Here is a 22,209-nt window from a genome sequence, read left to right as displayed (position 1 = left end):
ACCAACTGAGCCACCCAGGCGCCCCCCGACACGGCCCATGTTAACCCACGCCAGCCACCTGCAGTCTGCGAATGTGCACCCCTCGTCCCCAGCACATGCCCCGCCCTGTTCTAATGACCCAACCAAACACGAGCCCCGCCTCCTCCATGAAGTAGCCTTGGCCACCGAGGCCGGCCGGGAGCACCGGGCGCTTCTTTCGGTTCCTATCACTTGACCCCCTATCACTCCCTCTTACGCTGGCTCCTGGGCGGGCGGTGTATCCGCTGGGCTGAGGACAGTGCGCACCTAGTGAGTAATGACCGGTGTCGGCTGGCAGCCCTGTATGAGCTCACTGGAGCCCAGGCACAGGGGATGGAGCCCGCCACGGAGGGGACAGAGCCTGCCACGGAGGGGAGCCTCTGACAAAACCATGCTACTGTTTACCTTGGTCGCTTCTACAAATACAGGGTGCTGCGTGCAGATATTAATACATCGTTTGTAGAAAAGGCAGATTACTCACCACAGAGGTCTGGCTACCAGGATGGATGCCTGAGCGCAGGGCCCTCCTGACGGGAGAGCTACCAGATCCTCTTCCCACGGTGCCCGAGAAGTACCCACGGTCACACTCCGCCACAGCTGTCCCCGGCTCCGTACGGCCACTTCCACAGCGCAGACTGCCACGCTGCGTCCTGCGTGTGCCAAGCATTCACAACTACTGATTATACTGATATAAAGTCGGGTGCTTAGGTGCCTTGGAGTACTTGGTATTTTATACAGCAGCTAGATAAAGATCCAAGACCACAGTGATAGTAACTAATATGAATTGAGCACTTAGTATTGGCCAGAATTTTTTTCAGAGTTTTACATCTAGTGACTCCTACACTCTTTGAAACCACCCCAGGAGTTATGATCCGTGTCCGCTTCACAGATTAGGAAATGGAGGCACAGAGAGGTTAAGTAACTTGCCCAAGATTACACAGTGGTTAAGTGGCAGAACCAGAGTTTGAGCCCAGGCCGTCTTGCTGGAGGATCCCAGCCCCTAGCCACGAGCCTCGGCTACCCTGTGTCAAATGGAGAGACCGGGACATCATTTTTTCTAACCTTTCAGCTCCCTGTTGTGGGCGAGGATACGCTAAAGTGAGATGCAACGCTTTGCACGTAGTGAGAATTAAATTATTTGCTGATTAGATCTCTCTTTATCTGGGTAAGAAAAACCAGCCAGGTCGCAAAGCTAGAGGGAGCGTAGAGAAGTGGCTTAGGGATATGTATTTTTATAATGTCTGGTACAAAAGGAGTCAATTAACAAAAAACTGGGGCTGATGGGCCACGTGACTTAGAACACACACGTCTGAGGCAGCCAGTGTCGGGGCTGAGGGCATCGCCCCTGTGCGGGGCCTCACGGAATCATGATGCCGCCTCACTGCTCAGCTCGTCTCTGCTCAGGAGGAGCAGTGCTCGTAGGAAAATCCACTCAGAAACGGAAGCTCTCTCATTTTTAACTCCCTCTGCTTACTTTTTAAAACTTTCAGGGACACCTGGGTGGCTCACTCGGTGAAGCGTCTGCCTTCGGCCTGGGTCACGATCCCGGGGTCCTGGGATCCAGCCCCGCGTCGGGCTCCCTGCTCAGTGGGGAGCCTGCTTCTCCCTCTGCCTCTGCCTGCCACTGCCCCTGCTTGTGCTCGCTCACTCTCTCTCTGTCAAATAAATAAAATCTTAAAAATAAATAAATAAATAAATAGAAACTTCAAACCTACAGAATAACCCGTATAGACTTCACTAGATTCACCGATTTTGATATATTTGCTCTAGCTACCTACGTATCATCTATTGATCAATTGATCGATTGCTGTGTGGAGACATCGTGTTTTCCCCGAAATTCTTCAGAATGCATTTTCTGAGAAGGATGGCCTCTTCACATCACACACTCAATGGTCATCATCCTTGGGGAGCTAGACATTGAGGCTACCCAGTATCAGGCGCTACGTTCAGGTCTCCCCAACTGCCCAAGAACATCTTTCATAGGTGGCTTTTCTTTTTTTTTTTTTTTTTTTTCCTGCTTGGGGTTCAGGCAAGGTTTCTACATTGCTTTTGTTGTTAATAATAAAATCTGACACTTTCAGAAACAAAACTTTAAAAAATGTTTTTAAATTTTGGATGGATCAAAGACAATTATATGATTTTATTCATACATGGAATCTAAGAAACAAAACAGATGAACATAGGGGAAGGGAAAGGAAAATAAAATAAGATGAAAACGGAGAGGGAGACAAACCATGAGCGACTCTTAACTCTAGGAGACAAACTGAGGGTTGCTGGACAGGAGGTGGGTGGGGGGATGGGGTAACTGGGTGATGGGCATTAAGGAGGGCACGTGATGTGATGAGCACTGGGTGTTATATGCAACTGATGAATCACTGAACTCTCTCTCTGAAACTAATAAAAAAAAATAAAATTTTGGTTAGAAATCTGCTTTCAAAAGAATTGTTTCCAGCCTTCATAGAAGGAATATACTGAACACCCTGGGGATTCTTCTGAAGATTCGATGAGCATTGTGAATATCAATCCCAGCCCTGTGCTATGTGTACTAACATGAGAAACGGCTTTAGGTGGCCTCAGGTCGACTTTTACAGGTTTTCACTCTTGCTGTAACCGGTCCATTTTTTCTGCAAACAACCTGCTTTTGTTCATGCTTGCCAGTACCTCTGGTGTGCAGAGGCCCAGAGAAGCATTTGGGCATTTGAGAAATGCAAGCAGGCACTCAAGGGGTGGGAGGTAGGTGAGGGGGGCGTGTTAGCTGTTAGCGGTCAGTCTGGGGCTCTTGGCGATTGAGCAAAGACCTGAATGCTGAAAAGATGGTGGTGGAGAGCCCCAGGAGAGCATTCCAAGGTGGAGCAAATCTGTGCAAAAGACCTCGAGGACACGTTTGAGGGACAGAAGGCTGGAGGGAGGCGGGGGTCCCACAGCTGAGTGGGGTATGAGCAGGGTATAGGTGGGATGATCAAGAGAGGTGTGGGAGGCTGGGGTGCAGACCTACTGTTAAGTGCCGCTGGGAAGTCACTGCAGAAGGTTAGGGAGGGCGGACCTATGAGCCCTAGCAGCACAACGTGCTCAGCATGCCCCCTCTGCACCTGCTCAACCTTCCACCCTACAGCAGGGCCCCTTCAGTGGGTCCTTACTTATTACCAATTCATACAAGTACGCCTTGCTGTTGAATAAATTCCTGCTCATGGGCCTACCTGGCCCAAGGCTCTATGCATTTAGAATTCCCATATGAACAAATGGCCCAGAGGGGGGGCTATACCAAATTATTCTCCCACCAGAAAAAGATGAGAAAGATGAGACAGCTTATTTTCTATAGTCTTTTCAAAATAATGCTATTAAGCTTAAAAAAAAAATCTTTGCTAATGTAACAGGTAAAGACAATTGCACACCAATTTCGCCTTTTCTCTCCTGTTGGTATAGTTGAATAACCTTGCTTAGGCTTAAGAGCCATTGTATTTTCCTGACCGGGACTGTCCATTTTCCTACGGGGTTCTTTATCTTTTTCCTATTGATTCCTAGGAGCTTCCTAGGTATGAGGGAAATGAGTCCTTTCTGATACCAATTTCAAATCATTTCCCAGCAGTTCATCCCCTCTTGGACTTTACTGCTGGAGCTTTCTGCCAAGTAGAATAAAGAAGACAGTTTTACGGCCCTGCACTGGAGACTAAAAGACTCCTCTAGCCCCTTCTATTTGTAACATTCTGGGGCCACAGGTCCATTCCATGCAGGGGGTCAAGAGGCTACGCAGGCCGCTAGGACCTGGGAGTCCGGAGGGGGCAGAAACAGCTCCAGGGAGCAGTCTGGCCTTCAAAGCTGCCCTGAGGGGGTGGTGCTTTTCCCCGAACTTTCCCCGTAGCAGCATCGCACTGGTCAAGGTGTGGATTTCAGGAGCCCACTGTGCCTGGGTACAGATGCCCGCCCCGCTCGACTTCCGAGCTTGTTGGGGCAGAGTAAGCGCTCCCATGCGTGTTCCCTGAGTGGATTTGGAGGACCGCGACACCCCATCCGCTGCATTCAGAAGTAACTATGATCTGGCAGCAAATCTCAGACTGCTTTTAAAGAAAAATTTGACCCTTTCTTCCACACAGCCCCCCCACCCCATCAAGGAAATTAAGTCTCCAGCAACCAGCAGAAGAGACTTAAAGGGGTCCCGGGGCTGCGGACGCCTGTCGCTTCCAGGGTCCCAGGACCGGACACGCGTCCGAGAAAGGGACAGCAGAACCAGCCCCGCTTCTCCCAGGCCGGTCCGGATCCATAGCTCGCCGCTCTCCTGTCTACACCGCCCGCTTTCCGACAACCCGATCCACATCACCCGCTCCCGGTTCCACATCACCCACTCCCGGTCTACACTGCCCGCTCCCTGCCGCTCTCTGTCCACGTCGCCCTTGCCCTCCGCACCCCCAACCACGCCTCGCCGCTCTCCTGTCCATGCCGCCAGCTCCGGGATCCGCAGCACCCGCTCTCCCACCCACCCCCGTTCGCGCGGCCCGCTTTCCCACTCCCGGTCCACACCTCCTGCGACCTGCAAAGCAGGTCCACGCCGCCCGCTCCCGGGTCCACACCACCCGCTCTCCCACTCCCCGGTCCGCGCGACCTTTCTCACTCCCCGTCCACACCGCCTGCGACCTGCTTGCTGCTGTGGGTCCACGCCGCCCGCGCCTCGCCGCTGCCCGTGCACGCCGCCCGCTCCCGGGTCCACACCACCCGCTGTCAGTGGGGAGTGGCCCCCATGCGCGCGGTCCGCTTTCCCACTACCCGTCCATACCGTCCGCGACCTGCTTGCTGCTGTCAGTCCACGCCGTCCGCGCCGCGCCGCTCCCAGTCCGCGCCGCCCGCGCCGGCGCCTCTCCCCCCGCGGACTACAACTCCCACAATGCCCCGCCGCCGCCCCACGGCTTCCGGTGCTGCGCAGTTTCCGGAGCGGATCGCAACCCGGAGTCCGGATCCGAGCCCGCTCTGCACATTCCACAGGCAGGTAAAGCCCGGGGCCCCGCGCCCGCCGCCGCCCCCGCGCGCCTCCCCGGCCCGGCCCGGCCCGCGCCCGCGCCCCGCGCCCCGCGCCCGGCCCGCCGCCCCGGCCCCGCCCGCCCGCCGCCCGCCCCGGTCCAGCCGCCATGCCGACTGTTCTTTGTTACATTCGCCGGCTGCGGGCTCCGTGGGCGATCGGAGTCAAAACCCGGCTGGATTTCCCGGAGCCGCTCCGGGATCGCCCTGCGCGCCGCCCGCCCGCCGCCCCGCGGCCCGAGCGCTCCGGGCCCGCCGCCGCCCGCCGCCCGCCGCCCGCCGCCCGCCGCCCGGCCAGCGCGGGGCCGCGGGGCCGCGCTCGCCCGTGGGTGCGGCGCGGGGGCTCCTCCGCCCCCGGCCCCAGCCCGCGGTCCCCGCCCCCGGGCGCCTCCGCCGCCGACGGCCCGGCGTGATGTCACCGTCCCCCGTCGTCGGGCATGGCCCCCGGGGGAGCTCGGGGAGGGTCCCTGACCTCCGTCCGGCGGTTAGGAAGGCCGACCCGGCAGTCCGGGCGGTGGGGCTCTCTAGCTCCCCCCGCAGAGCACCCCGCCCCCCCTTTTCTGTAAACCCTTGGGCGGCCAAAGGGAAGGGAGTGAAGTCCGTGGACAGGTGACATGGGGTGGGCGGCTGTGCCGGGAAGGGGCTCCCGGGCCGTACAGGTGAGGCCCGGCCCGGCGGGCCCGGCGGACAGGTGGAGGCGCTGGCCATGTGGCCTCTGGCGAGAGGGACAGGTGTGCGCGGTGAGGGTCGGGTTTGGAAGACAAGAGTAAATTCATTGTGGAAAATCGACCTACTTGATAGTTACAGTTATGGGTTCACCTCTATTAAGCTCTTAAAGTAGGGGATGGGGTTTTTCCCCCCGGAAATGCTCAGAAATTGCCCTGAACCCCCTCTCCCCCCAAGGGTAAGTTAAAATGGTAGAAACAGGCGTGACATCAGAGACACACGGACCCGCGTATGTATTTAAGACTGCCAACACAGAACCACCTTTGCTTAAGCCACTTTCATAAAATCCGGATTCGCCAGATAAGTTCAGAGAACCCAGCTTGGTTCCCCAAGGTATTTTTGAGGATGAAAAGTAAGGAAGCATCTGGTTTTGTGATAAGCCTTAAAAGGCAATGAGGAGAGAACTATCCCAGAGGGTGCAAGGAGGTGGATGCTGTGGTGACAAATGAGGCACCCCAACAGCACTCAGTGATATTTTGTTTCAGAACTGCACCTTCTCCCATTGTCCACGTTTTCACTGCTCCACGCAGCTTCTCCGAATTTCCTTGACATCGCTGCCTTATGGTGAATGGTTAAGATGTAGAGCTATAGTTTGGATTTTGAAAGGGAAAACCAGCAAAATTTCTCCTTTATAGAGTTTTTCCTGTTGACATCTTTGATTCTTACTTTTGCAAAAAAAAAAAAAGTTCCCAACAGAGGATATAACGTTATATTCTATTTTGGAAGCAGAGAAAGGACGGTTATTTTTTTCCCAGAAGACAACTAAATGAATTAAAAAGTCAACCCCAATTACAAGGCTAATACATTTCCTTCGAGTAATTATAGTTGAGAAAGAACTCTGTTTGCCTCAGATAAACCTCTCATTATCATTCTTTTGATATCATTATCTGGGGAGAAAGCCAGGAAAAGAATTCTCCTCCCATTTTGCAGACTTAGGGGAGATCTAGGGTACGTTTCTGATACACGTGATTTCAGAGGGTAAGTTTGTTAGGCAACGACTTACTTGCTTTCTCAGTCTCCTTGTCACGTTTGTAAGGGTAGTACCTGCCCAGCTCACCTCAGACAGCTCACGGTGTGCATTTTCATCCCTGTGGCCATTCGTTCCACAAATATTTATTCGGTGTGGGCGTATCATGTGCTGGGTACTGCAGAGAACAGGAGAGAAGGCCCTGTCTCTTGGATCTGGTGTTCTGGAGGGAGGGAGGGAGGGAGGGAAGGAGGCAGGCATTGACCAGAAACAGCAGAACTCGGTTAAGCGGACCGTGGCTAGAGCATGTAGAGGACAGGAAGCAGGTGGAGGCTGGGGCACGGGTAGGGGGGACACACAGGCAGTCTGAGCAGGGGACACTTGGGCTGAGATCAGTGCTGTGAGGCGCTCCAGGTGGCCTGAGGAGAGAGTGTCACAGGCAGGGGAGTGGCAGGTGCAGGGGCCTGGTGTGGAATAAGTTCACCCAAGGGTGAGCAAGGCAGTGTGAGCGAGGGGAGAGAGCACAGCAGGGCCACACAGGCTGTGCACCATTCAGAGTGTATCCTGAGTGCCTAGTGGATGGCACGGAGGGCTCTGGGCAGGGGTGGCACAAGATCTGTGTCTTTTTAGAGATGACCCCGTGCTTGCCATGTGGGGAATCCGGGCCTGACAAGATTCCATGACCAACAGGGTGGAGGCAGGAGGCAAAGGAGGAACCAGGACCAAGTGTATTGCTAGAGCCAGGAGGCCTTGCTGCAGGTTTGGTTGGGAAATGTGTGGTGGGTGACTGGAGGTGCCATTTACAGAGGTGCAGGTGACGGGTGGGCGGCGACCAGGGAGGAGGGGGAGGGGGCGGTGACCAGGGGAATCAGGGCCCTGCAAACAGTGGCATCTTCAAACCGCCCCTCTGGGTGGGAGAAACCCTTGCTCGGGGCCTAGAGACTGGGTCCTCACCTTCCCTGCACACGCTGATCCTGAGGAAGGGCCCTTCCTCTCGGGGTCCATGAGAGAGCAACCCCCACTGGGCCAGGGCCCTGGGGTGCAGAAACCTCTGGATCCAACAGATATGTGGGTGCCGTGTGTGTGTCAGGGGAGTGGCTTCACTGTGGGTAAGAGACCTCAGGCTTTCGGCAGATGGAAGGCGTCCTGACGCCGGTGGAGGAGGTGAGGACCCGTGGGCGGTCACGGGGGTCGGCGATGCGTGGCCGCGGGGGATGCTGCAGTCACAGAGCGGCTCACTCCCGGTAACTCGTCTGCAGTACCAGGCTCCCTGCACGCGCATTTGCTCGCGCACTGACAGAAACAGAGTAGGAACAGATTTGCGCGTGTGTCCGTGACAGGTGGACCGGCTGGGGAAGGGCCTCTCTGCCTCATCAAGCACGGTCTCTATGTCAGATGACTGTTTATTGAAACGTGTGCTGTCATTTTGTTCAGATCGGTGGGGTTCCAGTTATTGCAGTGCTAACTCAACCCCAAAGAAATGATCCCACGCTCTGGTCATAGAAAATCAAGACTGATTTGATTTATGTGCATAAATCGTGAGCATATTTGCAGGGCTGGACAGTAGCGTCATCTCAGGCGGGAACACGGAGCAGTGGGGTTAGGGTCTGCAGGGAGGGGGATGGAGAGCCCAAAGACGGGCCGAGAACTTCCTGACAGTTGAGGGACAGCTCGTGCCTATGCTCCGTAAACAGATGGCAGTAGCTCTCATGCTGGTGCTTGATTCCAACAGACACGTTTAGAAGAGTGACCTAACAGTTTTATTTTAAGAAGCCAATATTTATAATATGCTGGAAATTATGTCCCTTGCAGCTGTTAAAACTAGGGACGAGCAGCTTAAGCTGTCAGCTCCCATACAGGGAATGTCAGCAAAGAGGTCGGTGGTGCCTGCAGCCAGGCATCAGGTGGGGTCAGGGACCGAGGGCCGGACCGAGGGCTGGACTGGGGACACGGGCATGGGAGGCGATGTGGGGGCAGGTGCTGGGTCCAGAGGGAGAGAGGACCCAGGGGCAGCCTGGGTTACCCCCCACCCCCACCAGAGGTGGCTTTGGACAGGAGACAGGAAGGGAGGGGAGCTTAGGAAGGCACCCCCAGAGAGACTAAGGAAGACTAGGACTTTGCAGAGGGAGGGCGTGAGGGCTCCCTGCAGAGTGCCTCCCCACTCTGGGTGCCTAGCGCTGATGGAGGGCTGGCTCATCAAGATGGAAGGCGACGTGGCTGATGGGTGCGCCTGCGTGGAGCCGTGGGGGCGAGTCCTCCCCTTCAAGAGAGACAGGGAGGTGAGGAAGCCAACAGAGTTCTTCCCGGGAGTTTTGCAACAGAAAGAAACAGAAATGGGGCTTTAGAGCCATGGGGGAGGTGATGTAAGGAAAACATTTTTGTTTGTTTTAATGAGTGAGCTCTAGTTGAGGCTGGTGTGAACATTCCAGGGCCGTAACTTGCTGCAGAGAGAGGTGCGTACTGAGGAGGGTGCAGGTGGCCTTGGGTCTCCCAGGGGAAAGTGGGCGTGGCAGGCCCGCGTGCGGCAGGACAGGTGTGGCCAGGAGAGGCCATCTGGTTGAGGTCCTTAAGATTGGATAGGAGTTTGACAGATGGAGGGAGAGAGTTTCTGGAACAGGAAACAAGAAGAAGGGGTCATGGAGGCTGCAAGCTGGCCATGGATAATTTGGGGTGTTGAGGAACCCTTGGAGTGGCACAGGGGGCAGCTCCAGGTCAGAGTGGGGGCCTTGCTTAGGCCTCTCATCCTCAAAAAATCCACAGAAATCCAACTTTGGACCCTCCCCGAGCCTTCCTGAGCCCGCGGGGTCATAGTTCCACAAACTCACATAAAATTGAAACTTGGATTTCTCAGAGATGATGCCTTTCTTTGCCTGGTCTGGGCCGTGGGTTACTGGCTTCGTTTGGCTCGTTTTTGGTGTTTGGCATGATCAGCATCTCCAGCTTACAGCTGTGAGCCTTGATGGATTGCAGGTATCCGCAGAACGCAGTTATCCAACAGCCTTCGGCCCTCTGTGCGGCTGGAGGCACACTCTTTGCGAGTCGGGCATCCTTATGCCGTGATCCGCGTGGGGGTGATGCTCGGCATGATGGGTCAGGACTGCCCCTTCCCACGCGTGCTCTGGGGAGGAGAGCCTGTACCCGCAGGACAAGGAGTCTTAGAGGAGTGGTCCGCACATTTCACCTTGTGTAAGGCTAAGAATGAATGTGTTGATCCGTTGTAGTATGTTTGCCTTTGATTGTGACCCAAAACATAGGGTGATTTTTAGCACCGCGTCAGTCCAGAGATTGACCGAGTCCTTGCTCTGAGCCGGCCGCTTCCGTCCTGTTAATTGATTCTGTGTTCTCAGTCTCCGCTCGTCTCTCGGGGCCCCTCTCCCTGGCACGCCTGACTTCCCTGGACTCTGTCCTGCACCACTTCGTGTTCTGTCCACGGAGCTCCCCCACCTTCTGCTGAGGACGCCTGAGGGTCTTTTCTCCCTCAGCCTAGTTTGAAAATGTCAGCCTCCCATACAGAAATGTGTGCGTGCCCAAAGACAGCTGTCAGGTGGGGCTCTGATCGGCGCAAGAAAGGCCATACTACCTTGGTTTGCGTTTTTAGGGAGGCAGAGTGGAGACCTCTCCCTTCATTGCTCAGAAATCCTCTTAAAGAACCGGACATGCACGTCAGAGATATAGACGTTGTCTCCGATGAAGCAAAGGGGTTCAGGAAAAGAAAACAGGAAACTATAAAAGAAGTAACACAAGAAAATCTGCAGGCCGCAGGACGCCCCCCACCAGCGCTCAGCCCCGAAGCAGGCTGCGACACGTGAGGGCAGTGGGGTGAGACAGAAGGTCTGAAAGCTTCTGGGGTTAGAGGCCGGCCGGTGGGCCCGGTGTCAGCCCTCCCCTGCGACGTTGGACGTGGGAGACTGTGGCGTCCTGCCTTCCCGGTCTGAATGAACACAACCGTGGGCCCCGCAAACCAGCTGTTGTTAGAGACGTGGATGAAGACGTCTGCAAACACGGCAAATCTTCTCAAAAGATGTGCCTCCTGAGCACCCGTCCGAGGAAGCCACTGGGAAGCGTGCCCCCAGATTGAGAGAGTGAACCCGAGCATGGAGGCAAGGGTGCTCAGGAGTCCGGAGCTGCTCACCAGCCAAGTCCGGGCGCGGGGGAAGCACACCCCCAGCCCCAGCCTGTGTCTGGCCTCCGGGGACAGGCTTGGGAGCGAGGTGGGCCGCCTGCACGCAGCGTGGGCTTGACCCCGGGGCAGACAGACCGACAGACCGAGGAGGAGCGGTTGCAGGACGCGGGGAGACGTAGCCATGGGCACCTGGCCCCAGCGCTGCCGCCTCCACCACCAGCAGCGTCTGCACGCGCATGCAGGCTGTGAAACCGCCGCGTGGCACAGGCCACACGCAACACGGTCTGTACACCAGCACACGCAACGAAATCTGCACACAACGCAGGGCCTACACAGACAACGACACAAGACTACGTGAAACAATACACCGAATCTACACACCAACGACATGACCTACACGGAACAACACAATAAAATCTAATATACACGTGCGGCAACAAAGCACATACAAATAATAAGAACTAAGAAAATAGGAAAAAAAAATAAATCATTGCCTTTAAACAGGTCGTACTAGAAATGTGTTAAGAATAAATTTGTTTGAGCAAGCAGTTAATAGTATTTTCAGAGTCGTAATATTACATACACTGACTTAACCAAAACGATGTTGGGGCAGCTGGGAAGGGGAGAGAGTAGGTAAGCTCCCTGTTCATTGGCCACCATGAGAACTAAGGGTTCAGCCCCCAGAGGTGAGCCGTCAGGGGCCTCAGCAGAAGCCTGTTCTTTCCAGACGTGGAAGCAGATGTAGAAGGACAGACTGCAGAGAGGCCTCCCTGGGAGATGGGATAGGAAGCCAGGGTGCTGGAGGGGCTGCCTTTTGGCTTCCTCAGTGCGTGTATGGTTTGTAGCCACTCACTGTTTTGTTTTGTTTTTTTTTTTAAGATTTATTTATTCGAGAGAAAGAGCGAGTGAGCGGGGGGGGGGGGGGGGGGGAGAGACTGTCTAGCAGATTCCGGCTGAGCGTGGAATCCGACACAGGACTCAGTCCCACGACCCTGAGATCATGACCTGAGCTGAAATCAAGAGTCAGACGCCCAACTGACTACACCATCGAGGCACCCTGTAGCTATTCACTTTAACAGAAGGAAAGTGACCTAGGATCAGAAAAAGAGAAAGAAGTGGGAGTCGGAGGTCCTACCACTCTGTCGTCCAAGGACCCTGCCCTGAGAGGTGACTTGAGCTGGGCTGGGGACAGTTTTCATCCTGTAGGTCACGTGGCTATGCGGCACGCCCCCCCAGGGGCTCTTCTGTCCCCACATCGCGGGTCCCAGGTCCGGAAACATGGTACCAGCCGGGGAGCAGGGGCCTTCCTGAAGTTTGCAAGCTGCTGATGTGGTCCTGTGTGGCCACAACAGAGGCCCATGTTCTGAGTCCATCCCATTCAGGTGTCCCACGTCTGCTTTCAAGAGCCACTATCAGCCTGCAGAGTCTGGAGTGGGGACCAGTGGGGTGGACGAAGTCGTTCTTGGAAATTAGTCTCTAGGCAATGAAATGTTCCCCAAATGGTCATCGAGCCCCAGGCTAGGCACGGCTGTGCCGTGGCTTCTCACACTCAAACTCAGTCCTCATGGTGGCCTCACTGTGGCAGGGAGAAAGGGCGTAGGCATGAACAGTGGCAACCTGGGGCTTTCAGAATGGTGCCCGCACAGAGAGAGCACGCACGCGGCATGGGAGAGAGGAGGAGATGCCCCCAGATGAGGCAGAGGCAAGGCCAGGAGGCAGTGGGGCTGGTGGGAGGCTGGGTAAGGGAGGCTCAGGGAAGGTCCAGAAATGAAAACTCTGGGGCGTGGGAAATCACTTCATCGGGCTGGAGCAGAGTCATGTATGATGGGAGATAAGATTAGAAAGGACCGGAGACTATAACCAGTCTACAGAATTGTCAAAGCTAAGTTCATGGGTTGGAACTAAGCAACCAGGCGTGATTGCTGTATCATGCTGCTTCTCTCTGACACTGAAGGCTTGTTTCTGAAAAATAGACACATGGCAGAGTCGTAGAGGGGATGAGCGTTGTGCCATGGAAAGTGCTAGGGAGCCACTGTTTTATGGGGTTGTGACGATGAGCTACAATTTCAAAACCATACCTGTGCCGGCTGGAAGGGGATTCATTGTGCAAATGAGGCAACCAAGGCCCGCAGAGAGGAAATAACTAACACGGAGGTGTCTAACATCCAGAACAGGGCAGAGCCAGACTCACACCCTGCTCCCTGGTGCCTGTGCCCAACAGCAGGACCAGGCCCTTCCCTTGCACTGACGCACCCAGTCTGTGCTCTGGACTGCGGTTCTCTAGCATGTGAAACAGTGTGTGTAGAAGTGTTCCTGCCCAAATAAGTTCAGACACTGCTGGGCTGAACACATTCCAGCAGATTTTTATTGCAGGACTTCTCAGGGCCTTTACTGGGCCATTGTGAATCAAGACTCCAGAATGGGAATCTGCAATGTCTCACAAATTTACTGGCCACAAAATTCCTCTCTACCCACCTGCTACTTCCCTGGGGTCCACCCCACCCCCCCCCCCGCCCCCACCGCCAGACCATCTTTCAGGAACGTTCTACAGCACACATTTGTCAAGATAGCTCTTGTTTGTTTGCTTTTTCCTTTTTGTCATTTTTCCCTTAATGCTTTTACTATTTTCATGGTGCATGTGCCCAGTGGGAAAATGTCCTTCTAGCTTAAAAAGAATTCCCCAAGCCCTAGACCAGGGCTGAGCACTTGATATGGCTGATCCGAAGGAAGATAGGATATACATATGAAAAAATTCATTAATGTTATATTAATTACATATTGAAATGATAATATTTTGGCTATATACTGTTCACTAAAACGTTAAAATTACATGTGTGAATTCCAGCAAGATTTCATGTAGGTAAAGGTAAGATTGTTCTAAAAATTTATACAGAAAGTCAAGGAATGAGTATGGCTTAAACCATTTTGAAGAAGAATAAAGTGAGAGGCAACACTCCACCGCGTTTTAAGACTTACTCCAAAACTATGGTACTTCCGACGGTAGTGACTGCTGTCCACTGAACGTGGTGCTGGCTGGGCACAGACGCAGCGGACGTTGAAACAGAAGAGAGAACCCAGACATAGAGCCGCAGGAGTAGGGCCACTGGTTTTGGGCAGAGGCGCAGAAGCATTTCGGTGGTGCTGACCCACTTGCTCATCTGTAGGCAGAATGAACCTTGACCTCACATCTTATACAAACATTAACTCAAATGGGAAAATGCACTTAGCATGTAAAACCATAAGACTATCCTAAGAAAGCTAGGAGGAAATTTGGGGAGCCAGGGCTTAGCACACGGGTCGTAGACAGAACACCAAAAACATAATCCACAGAAGGGAAAATCAGTGAGTGGGACTTCGTCAAATTAAAAACCTTCGTTTTGCAGACTCCGTTGGGAGGATGCAACGCAATGCTGTAGGGAGGGAGAAAATGCTCGGGAGCCACGTTTGTGACGAAGGAGCTAGATATGTGGAAACCCTCAAAATACAACAGGGGAAAAAAAAAAAAAACCCAGACAGTCTGAGAAAATGGGCAAAGGACATGAGGGGACACTTTACTGATGGGATTTACAGATGGTAAAGTGGTACACGAGAAGGTGTCTGGTATCATTAGCCGTTAGGGACGTGTGAAGTGAAGCCACAGTGAGACACGGGTGTCCATCTGTGAGAGCGGCTGAAATCAAACTTGGTGACACCCCTGGATGCTGGCCAGGACACAGAGACACTGGGCCTCTCAAACATTGTGGCAGCTTCTCAGTCAACAAAGCGTGCACTTTTGGGAGACCTGGGCTGACCCCTTGCACTTTAGGGCATGTGCCCCAGAGAAGTGACGGCCGTGTCCACAGAAAGCCTGTGCACGATTGTTGATAGCTGCTTTATGTGCAGAAGCCCCAAGTGGGGCGAAGCCCAGGTGTCCCCTGGTGAGGGAACGGTTAAACCGACTGTATGGCACTCACGCCACGGAGTATCGCTCAGCAGTGGAAAGGGACACCCTGGATCCGTGTGACAACCTGAACGGACCTCAGGGGCATTTTGCTGAGTGAAAATAGCCAGTCTCCAAAGGTCCCATCCTGTACGATTCCATCCATACCACGTCCTTGAAACAACAGCATGTCAGAGATGGAGACTGGCTTCAAGGTGGCCAGGGGTTTGGGGTGGTGGGGCTGGAGGGGGTGTGATGTAGACGGGGCGCATCGGCAAGGTCTTCTCCCGAATGGAACAGTCATCTTGCATCTGGATTGTGGAGGAGGCTATGCAGATCTGCAGCTGTGATAGCGGGACACAGAGCGCCACGGACACACACCGTGCCGTGGCCACGTGGGAACTGTGGTGTTATGCGTAGTTACATAAGATAGACCGTCAGGGAAGAATGTGTGAAGGGTATTTGGGGCCTCTCTGGGCTCTTTTGGAAATTTCCTGTGATTCTATAATTATTTCAAAATGTAACACAAACAACCCCCAGAACATCGCGTGTGTGGCTCACCGGAGACTTGTGCTGGAGGGCGCTGCTGGAGTAAATCCAGGAAATCGTCCCAGCCAGGAACAGACTCGCGGGACACCATCGCCTTGCTCCCGGATCCATTCCCGTCACATAGATGGTCCCAGGAGGGCAGGGAAGGCCCAGCCAGGCCAACAAACGAGAGAGAATCTTCATTTCACACTTACGTCACCAGCCTCCCTGAAAATGCCTCTCCCTCTGAGTTATTTTTAGTTGCCTGTGTTTTAAGATTGTGATGTGTTCGTTTTGCAATGTTTCAACACGGGTTGCTTTTCCTAAATCAGTGCTTTTGCAGGTCACATTAAAAGATCATCTTTTTTCCGCCTCCTATCCACTAGGATGGCAACTATAAAAACGAGTGAACAGGGGCGCCTGGGTGGCTCGGTCGTTAAGCGTCTGCCTTCAGCTCCGGTCATGATCATGATCCTGGGGTCCTGGGATCAAGTCCTGCATGGGGCTCCCTGCTCAGCGGGGAGTCTGCTTCTCCCTCAGCCTGCTGCTCCCCCCCCATCAAATAAATAAATAAAATCTTTAAAAAAATCAAATGAACAAAATAATGGGTGTTGGGAGGATGCGGGGCAGTTGGAAGCTTCGGGCACCGTCAGCAGGAACAGAAGGTGGCCCAGCCATTGTGGATGCAGTGTGGTGGCTCCTCAGACCATGAAACAAGAGTTACCCTGAGGTCCGGAGTTCCACCTCCGGGTTTGCACCCGAAGAAGAGCAGGGACTCGAAGAGATGCTTGTATCCCCACATTCACGGCAGTATCATTCACAATAGCCGAGGGGTGGAAACAGCCCAAGTGTCCATCAGCGGATGAATGGCTATGCACAGTGTGGCCTGTCCGTGCAGGGAAGGAGCGTCCAGGCTCAGGAGGAAGGGCAGTCTGACCCCTGGTGCCCCACGGGGGAGCCTGGAGGACATCGTGCTGAGTGACACGGGCCAGACACAAAAGGACAAGTTCTGTAGGAGTCCACCTACATGAGGGGCCTCCCGTAGTCAAACTCACGTGAAATAATCTTTGTAAAAAATGTCACACGTTCTGCTGAGGTTACGTAGAGGCTCTAACTACTTTTCTCCCCCGCTCCCAGGCCCCTTTACACAGACCTGTGTTCCTGAGGAAATCTGAGTTGTGTGGTCTGTGCTGCTTCTCTCCTCTCCAGGTCGGTGTTTGACTAAGGGCGGGTTGTAGAAGCCTCCGGATGGCTGGTGTTCTGTAGAACCATACCGCGTTTTTATACAAGTTTCCTGAAAAACTCAGAATGGTCTGATGAGGTGTCTGGGCTTTCTGGACAGAGGGTGGTGGTGGGACGTTTGCCCCGCATCTCAGAGTCCTGGCTGATGAACACTTGTAGCCATAGAAATGAACTCTGGTCCCCTCACCACCTGCACAAGGCGGCCAGGCTCGGGCACAGCAGGTGACCCGTGGCCATCATTGGAGGGGTGTGGATGGCTTGGCGCTCTCACGCAGCCCTGCCTGGGCCCCAAACTGATTGTGACTTTGTGATTGACCCTGGGGGGGTGGACCTGCCTGGTAACCACAGGGGAAGCAGGTGCAGCTTGCTCAGACCTTTCCCCCTTTGTACCGAGAAGGGGTGCCTAAGGGTTTCCCTGGGGGGCGGGAGCACTCCCCCCCGGAAGTGGAGGGTAAGGATCTATTTGGCCAAATTTGGATCCCACACACCAGCCCTTCCAAGTTTCCTTCCAGCAGGCTCTGGGGTGCCCCTGCCCTGTCATATTTTGTGGAAGGGGAGAGGGCTTGTATTTGTTCTGCTGCCCCAAATGAAGCAGACCTTCACGATGTGGCACCGGCGGGTGCCTGTGGATACCCGGGCAAGAGACGGACGCTGCCTTGCGTGAGCCGATAAAATGTTCTCACGGGCACTGGCCATTTTCCTGAAAAGCTGCCATTTCCTGTGACAGCATCATCAGTTTATAAGCTTTCTTCACTAACACAGATTTTCTGTTCAAACTTTCTTTCAAGTACCTGTAGCTGGAAACCCTTCAAAAGGCTCAGCGTCCAAGGGAGGGAAGGCAGGAGCCCCATGAAAGCAAGGCCAGGCCCGTGGCGCTGCCCCCAGAGGGCGCACAGCAGAGGGACCTCCCTGGGCCTGGCCTGCGTGGGGGGGGGACACCGAGTGGGCGGGCCCTGAGGCCTGGGCTGCGGGTGGTGGAGCCTTGCGCCGAGCAGGTGCTTTGTAAATACTGAGGAAGTTAAATAAGCATTTACAGTCACTTTTGAAGGGAATGTGGGGAGTCTCTACCGGATCTCACCGCTAATCTACCCAAATTTTTGAAGTTCCCGGCCTAAGTTTGACAAATGAAACGTTTGAAACTTTCCAAACAACTGAATTATCTGGAGGTACCGAGGAGTTCAGTGAAAAATATCAAGGCTTACTGTATATGGAGTATGGGGTACAAAGGATGTCAGAATTTGAAAAAGATCAAGATCAAGCTTCTGTTGGAAATCTAGTTAAAAAAAACCCCAGACATTGTCCGTGATTTATGACTTGAGGTAACCGTTTAATAGGAAGGGTCCACCTCGTTTTTGGATTTGGGAGGGAGAGCAGTTGACGGGGAGGGAGGTGTCTGGTGGGTGAGCCTGGGCTCTGTCTTGAAAGAGCAGGACTTGGGCAGGGCGGGGGGCTCCAGGGGAAGCAAACTGAGGGAGGCAGGCCGAACCCCAGGAGGGGACCTCAATCCACAGCTGGGGGCTGGGGGGGGAGCACAGGGACGTACACGGAGAAGGGGCCAGCTCTTTTAGCACATGCCCCCCCCACCCTGTGCCTGGCCCTGTGCGGGGCTGAGCAAGGCTGGTGGCTCTTACCCTGTGGGTCCTTCAGGGTCACCAGGTAAATGACACACAGAAGTGATTACAGTGGTCAAAAGTGCGGTGAAGGAAAATTGCAGGGTGCTTTTAGAAAGTGTTACAAGGCCTTAATTTGGACAGGTGGACCAGGAAACCCCTACCCAAAGATGTGCCAATTAAGCCAAGATGTGAAGCATGAGTAGGAGTTAGCCCGAGGCAGAGCTGGGGGAGGTTCCAGGCACAGGGAACAGCATGTGGGAGGCCCGGAGGCAGGAAGGCACTGGGTGCTTCTGGGAACTACAAGGAGGCCATTGTGGCCCGAGAGGGTCAGCGAGGGGGAGATGAGCAGAGGAGGCTGGTGGGCTTGGGTTTCATCCCGGTGACAGTGGGAAGCCATCGGCTTTTAGGATGGCAGGTAATATGACAGGGTTCCAGTTCTAGAAGAAGCCCCCTCTGCAGTGTGGGAAACAGGGTGGCTGGCCAGTGTGGAGCAGGAAAAGTCTTCCAGGGACCCTTGCAGCCTTCCAGGAGGGAGAAGGTGGGGTGTGGTCAGGGGAGGTGGTGGAGGCTGCAGGTAGGGTCCGTGGGACCGTTGCCCCGGGGCAGGATGAGCCCGGGTCTCTGACAACCATGTTCTGAGATGTGGGAGGGCCGGGAGGGCCCCATTTGGCAGGGGAGCCAGGAAGGGTCCAGTGCTCGTTTCTGGCACGTTCAACTGTTTGTGGCCTCCAGGTGAAGGTGTGGGTGGGCAGCTGGATGTTCGTGTGGGACTCCTTGGAGCATTACCAGCCCACACATGGTATGCACTTTGGCATGGAATTGGGTGTGGCTGCCCAGGGAGGGGTCCTGCAGAGGAGCCGTGAGAAGGGGTGGGGCTGTGCCCCAGGAGAGCCCAGACTAGGGTGGGCTGGAGGAGGAATCCCCCATGGGAGAGTGGCGGGGGGGGGCGGGGGGGCCAAGAGAGGACAGTGGTTGGCTATGTCCCGGACGACCAATCAGGTGAGCTGAAGAAAAAGACACCCTGTCCAAAGCCAGCTTGCTGGAAGGACGCAAGAGTGAATGGAAGAACCGACACGGGACGAGTGTGTGTTGGCACCATTTACAGATAATTTATTATGAAGACTTTGAGCACACAAAACAGTTGGCAGGTCAGCAGGCGCCAGCCCCCATGGACCCATCAACTGGCCGATCTGCCCCGTGTGTCCCTGTCTGGGAGCCCCCCCCCCCCCCCGGTAGTGCATGGAAGCAAACCCTGGCCCCAGGATTGAGTTTGTGTTTCAGTCTGCATCTCTGCAGAAGGATCCTAACCAGGAACCGCGATCCCCAGCCCACCTGAAACATCTGATGCTAGCTCTTTAACGTGCTCGAATACCAGAGTTCGGCTTTCCAGCTGTCCAGGGAGAGTCTCACACGCTGTTTCCATCAGGATCTGGGCCACACCTGCGCTGTGCTGGAAGTCACTTCAGTGGGGCGCCTGGGTGGCTCAGTCGGCTCAGCGTCCAACTCTTCGGTCATGGTCCCAGGGTCCTGGGATCAAGCCCCGCATCGGGCTCCCTGCTCAGCGGGGAGCCTGCTTCTCCCTCTCCCTCTGCCCGCCACTCTCCCTGCTTGTGCTCTCTTCTCTCGTTCAAATAAATAAAATCTTAAAAAAAAAAAAAAGTCACTTCAAATCTATAGATTTTCCCTCCATATCTTTTCTTAATTGAACTTTTAATTTTGAGATAACTGTGGATTCCCATGCAGCTCTAAGAGAGACGGCAGAGCGATCCCATGTGCCCTCTGCCCAGATCCCCATCGGTGACACCATGCAGGACTCCAGCGTGGGGTCACGTCCGGGATGGTGACGGTGACACAGTGCAGGTACGGAGCACCCCACCCCCATGGGGCACCCTCCTGCTGCCTCCTCACAGCCTCACCCACCGTCCTTCCCGAACCTGCACCAGCCACGGCTCTAGTCCCCATCTCTATGTTTCGTCATTTCCGGGAGTTACATAAATGGCATCAGACAATGTGTGACCTTTGGGATTGGCGTTCGTAGCACCACTCCGGAGGGTCCTCCAGAGCCTGACGTGTATCAGTGGCTCACTCCTTTCCATTGCGGACAAGTCTTACAGGTGTGGGTGGACCAAAGACCGGGGTCACCCATGGGGGGGCCACGGGGCCTGTTTCCGGTCTGGGCTGTTGTGAATAAAGCTGCTGTGAACAGTCGTGTGCAGGTTTTTGTGTGGATGGAAGTTTTTATTTCTCTGGGGTAAGTGCCCATGAGCACAATGGCAGGGTCACAGGCCAGGTGCATGTTGGTTTCATGAGACACCGCGGGCTGGTCTCCACTCCCACCCGCCACCCATGGGTGCCCGGGTTCCCTTATCCTGTGCCGCTCCAACAGGAGCACCCTGACCTCTCAGTGACCTGTTGAATGTGTCTCTCTGGCGGTCGATGGGGGCGGCCACCATTTCCTGTGCTTGTCATTTATGTATTTTCCTTGCTGAAATGTATTTTGTGTCTTTTGCCCATTTACCGATTGGATCATTTGTGTTTTACTGGTGAGCTTTGAGAGTTCTTGGCACGTTCGAGGTTTGGATGTGTGGTTTGTGAAGATGCCTCCCGGTCTGTAGCTGGTCGTCTACCCTCCTGTGTCTTTTGTAGAGCAAAACTTTAAATTATGATAAAATCTAAGTAGTTTTCTGTTTATAGACGACTCTTTTGGTGAGAAGTCTAAAAACTGCCTACCCTAGATCTCAATGATTTTCTTCTATATTTTTCTAAAAAATGCTACTATTTTATGTTTCAAGTCTAGGATCGTGACGAGTTAATTTTTGTATGAGATGTGACATCAAGGCTCATTACCCCCCCCCATCCACTTGCCCCAACACCACTTGCTGAGAAGGCTGTCTGTCCTTCCTTCATGAATAGCTTTTATGCACCCACCAAAAACCCACTGAGCCTGTTTGTGTGGGTCTGTTTCTCGGTTTCCATTGACCTTGGGCCAGTCCCTTCACCACCAGCGGCGTCCTCATGGAAGTCTTCTTTTTCAAGGCTGATTTTCACAGCTGGTATCCCTGGGCCCTGCTTGGGAGCTCGGCACCACGGAGAACGTTTGTCTGGGATCGCCCCCACCCCCAGTGCCCCACAGCTGACATGCCTGGGCTGAGCCCAACTGGCGTTCTTGATAAGTTTGGTTTCCTGATGCTGTTAGTGTGGTCTCCCCGTGACCCCAGCCGTGGCTTGTTGGTTCTTGTTGCAGTGGTGCTAGGCAGATGGGAGGGTGGGCAGCGGCGCTCAGAGGCGGGGTGCAGCAGAATGACCTGGGGGTCTGTGAGGGCGGGGTGCGAGGACCCATCCCAGAGAGTCGGCTTCAGCAGGTCTGAGGAGGGGCCTGAGAATTTGCATTCCTGAGAAATTCTCAGGGGCTGCTGGTGTTGGTCCACGGACCACTCTTGGAGAACCACTGGCGTAAGGTAACGTTACCCAGGATGGGGGTTAAAATGGCCAAATCTCACGCTTATGGTCTTTCTGGGTTATTTTCCTTAAAACACTATGTATAATCCGTCGTCCTGGAATTTCTTACATGCCGCAAATGTCCGGAGACTGGACTTTCCCGTGTGGAGGGACCATCTGAGCGCTAAGGGGATTTTGAGACAACAGTATCCATTCATCAGTTGATGGACACTTGGACTGTTCTAGTATCTTGGCTATTGTAGGTAATGCTGCTGTAAACATTGGAGTGTATGTATTCCTTTCAGTTAATGTTTTTGTATTCTTTGGGTAAATACCCAGTAGTGGAATTACTGAATCATATGGTAGCTCTATTTTTAACTTTTTGAGGACCCTCCATACTGTTTTCCAGAGTGGCTGCACCAGTTTGCATTCCCACCAGCCATGTAAGAGGGTCAGCCCTTTCTCCACATCCTCACCAACACTGGTTGTTTCTTGTGTTATTGATTTTAGCCATTCTGACTGGTGGGAGGTGATTTCCTGGATGATGATGAGTGATGAAGAACATCTTCACATGTGTCTGTTGGCCATCTGGATGTCCTCTTTAGAGAAATGTCTGTTCATGTCTTCT

General features: G+C 54.1%; 1 protein-coding gene across 1 annotated transcript in view; it reads left to right on the top strand.

The window, feature by feature from the left end:
- Nucleotides 1–4,938: 4,938 nt before the first annotated feature.
- The window catches only part of PRDM15 (PR/SET domain 15), a 62,551-nt gene continuing 45,280 nt past the window's right edge, over nucleotides 4,939–22,209 (top strand). Inside the window, 1 exon segment of the mRNA XM_027583887.2 lies at nucleotides 4,939–4,996. The gene's annotated coding sequence lies outside the window, so the exon portion shown is untranslated.

This window comes from Zalophus californianus, chromosome 1 (assembly GCF_009762305.2).
Source record: "Zalophus californianus isolate mZalCal1 chromosome 1, mZalCal1.pri.v2, whole genome shotgun sequence".
Lineage (NCBI taxonomy): Eukaryota > Metazoa > Chordata > Mammalia > Carnivora > Otariidae > Zalophus > Zalophus californianus.
Note: the sequence above shows the minus strand (reverse complement) of the source record. Positions and strands in the feature narration are given on the sequence as shown.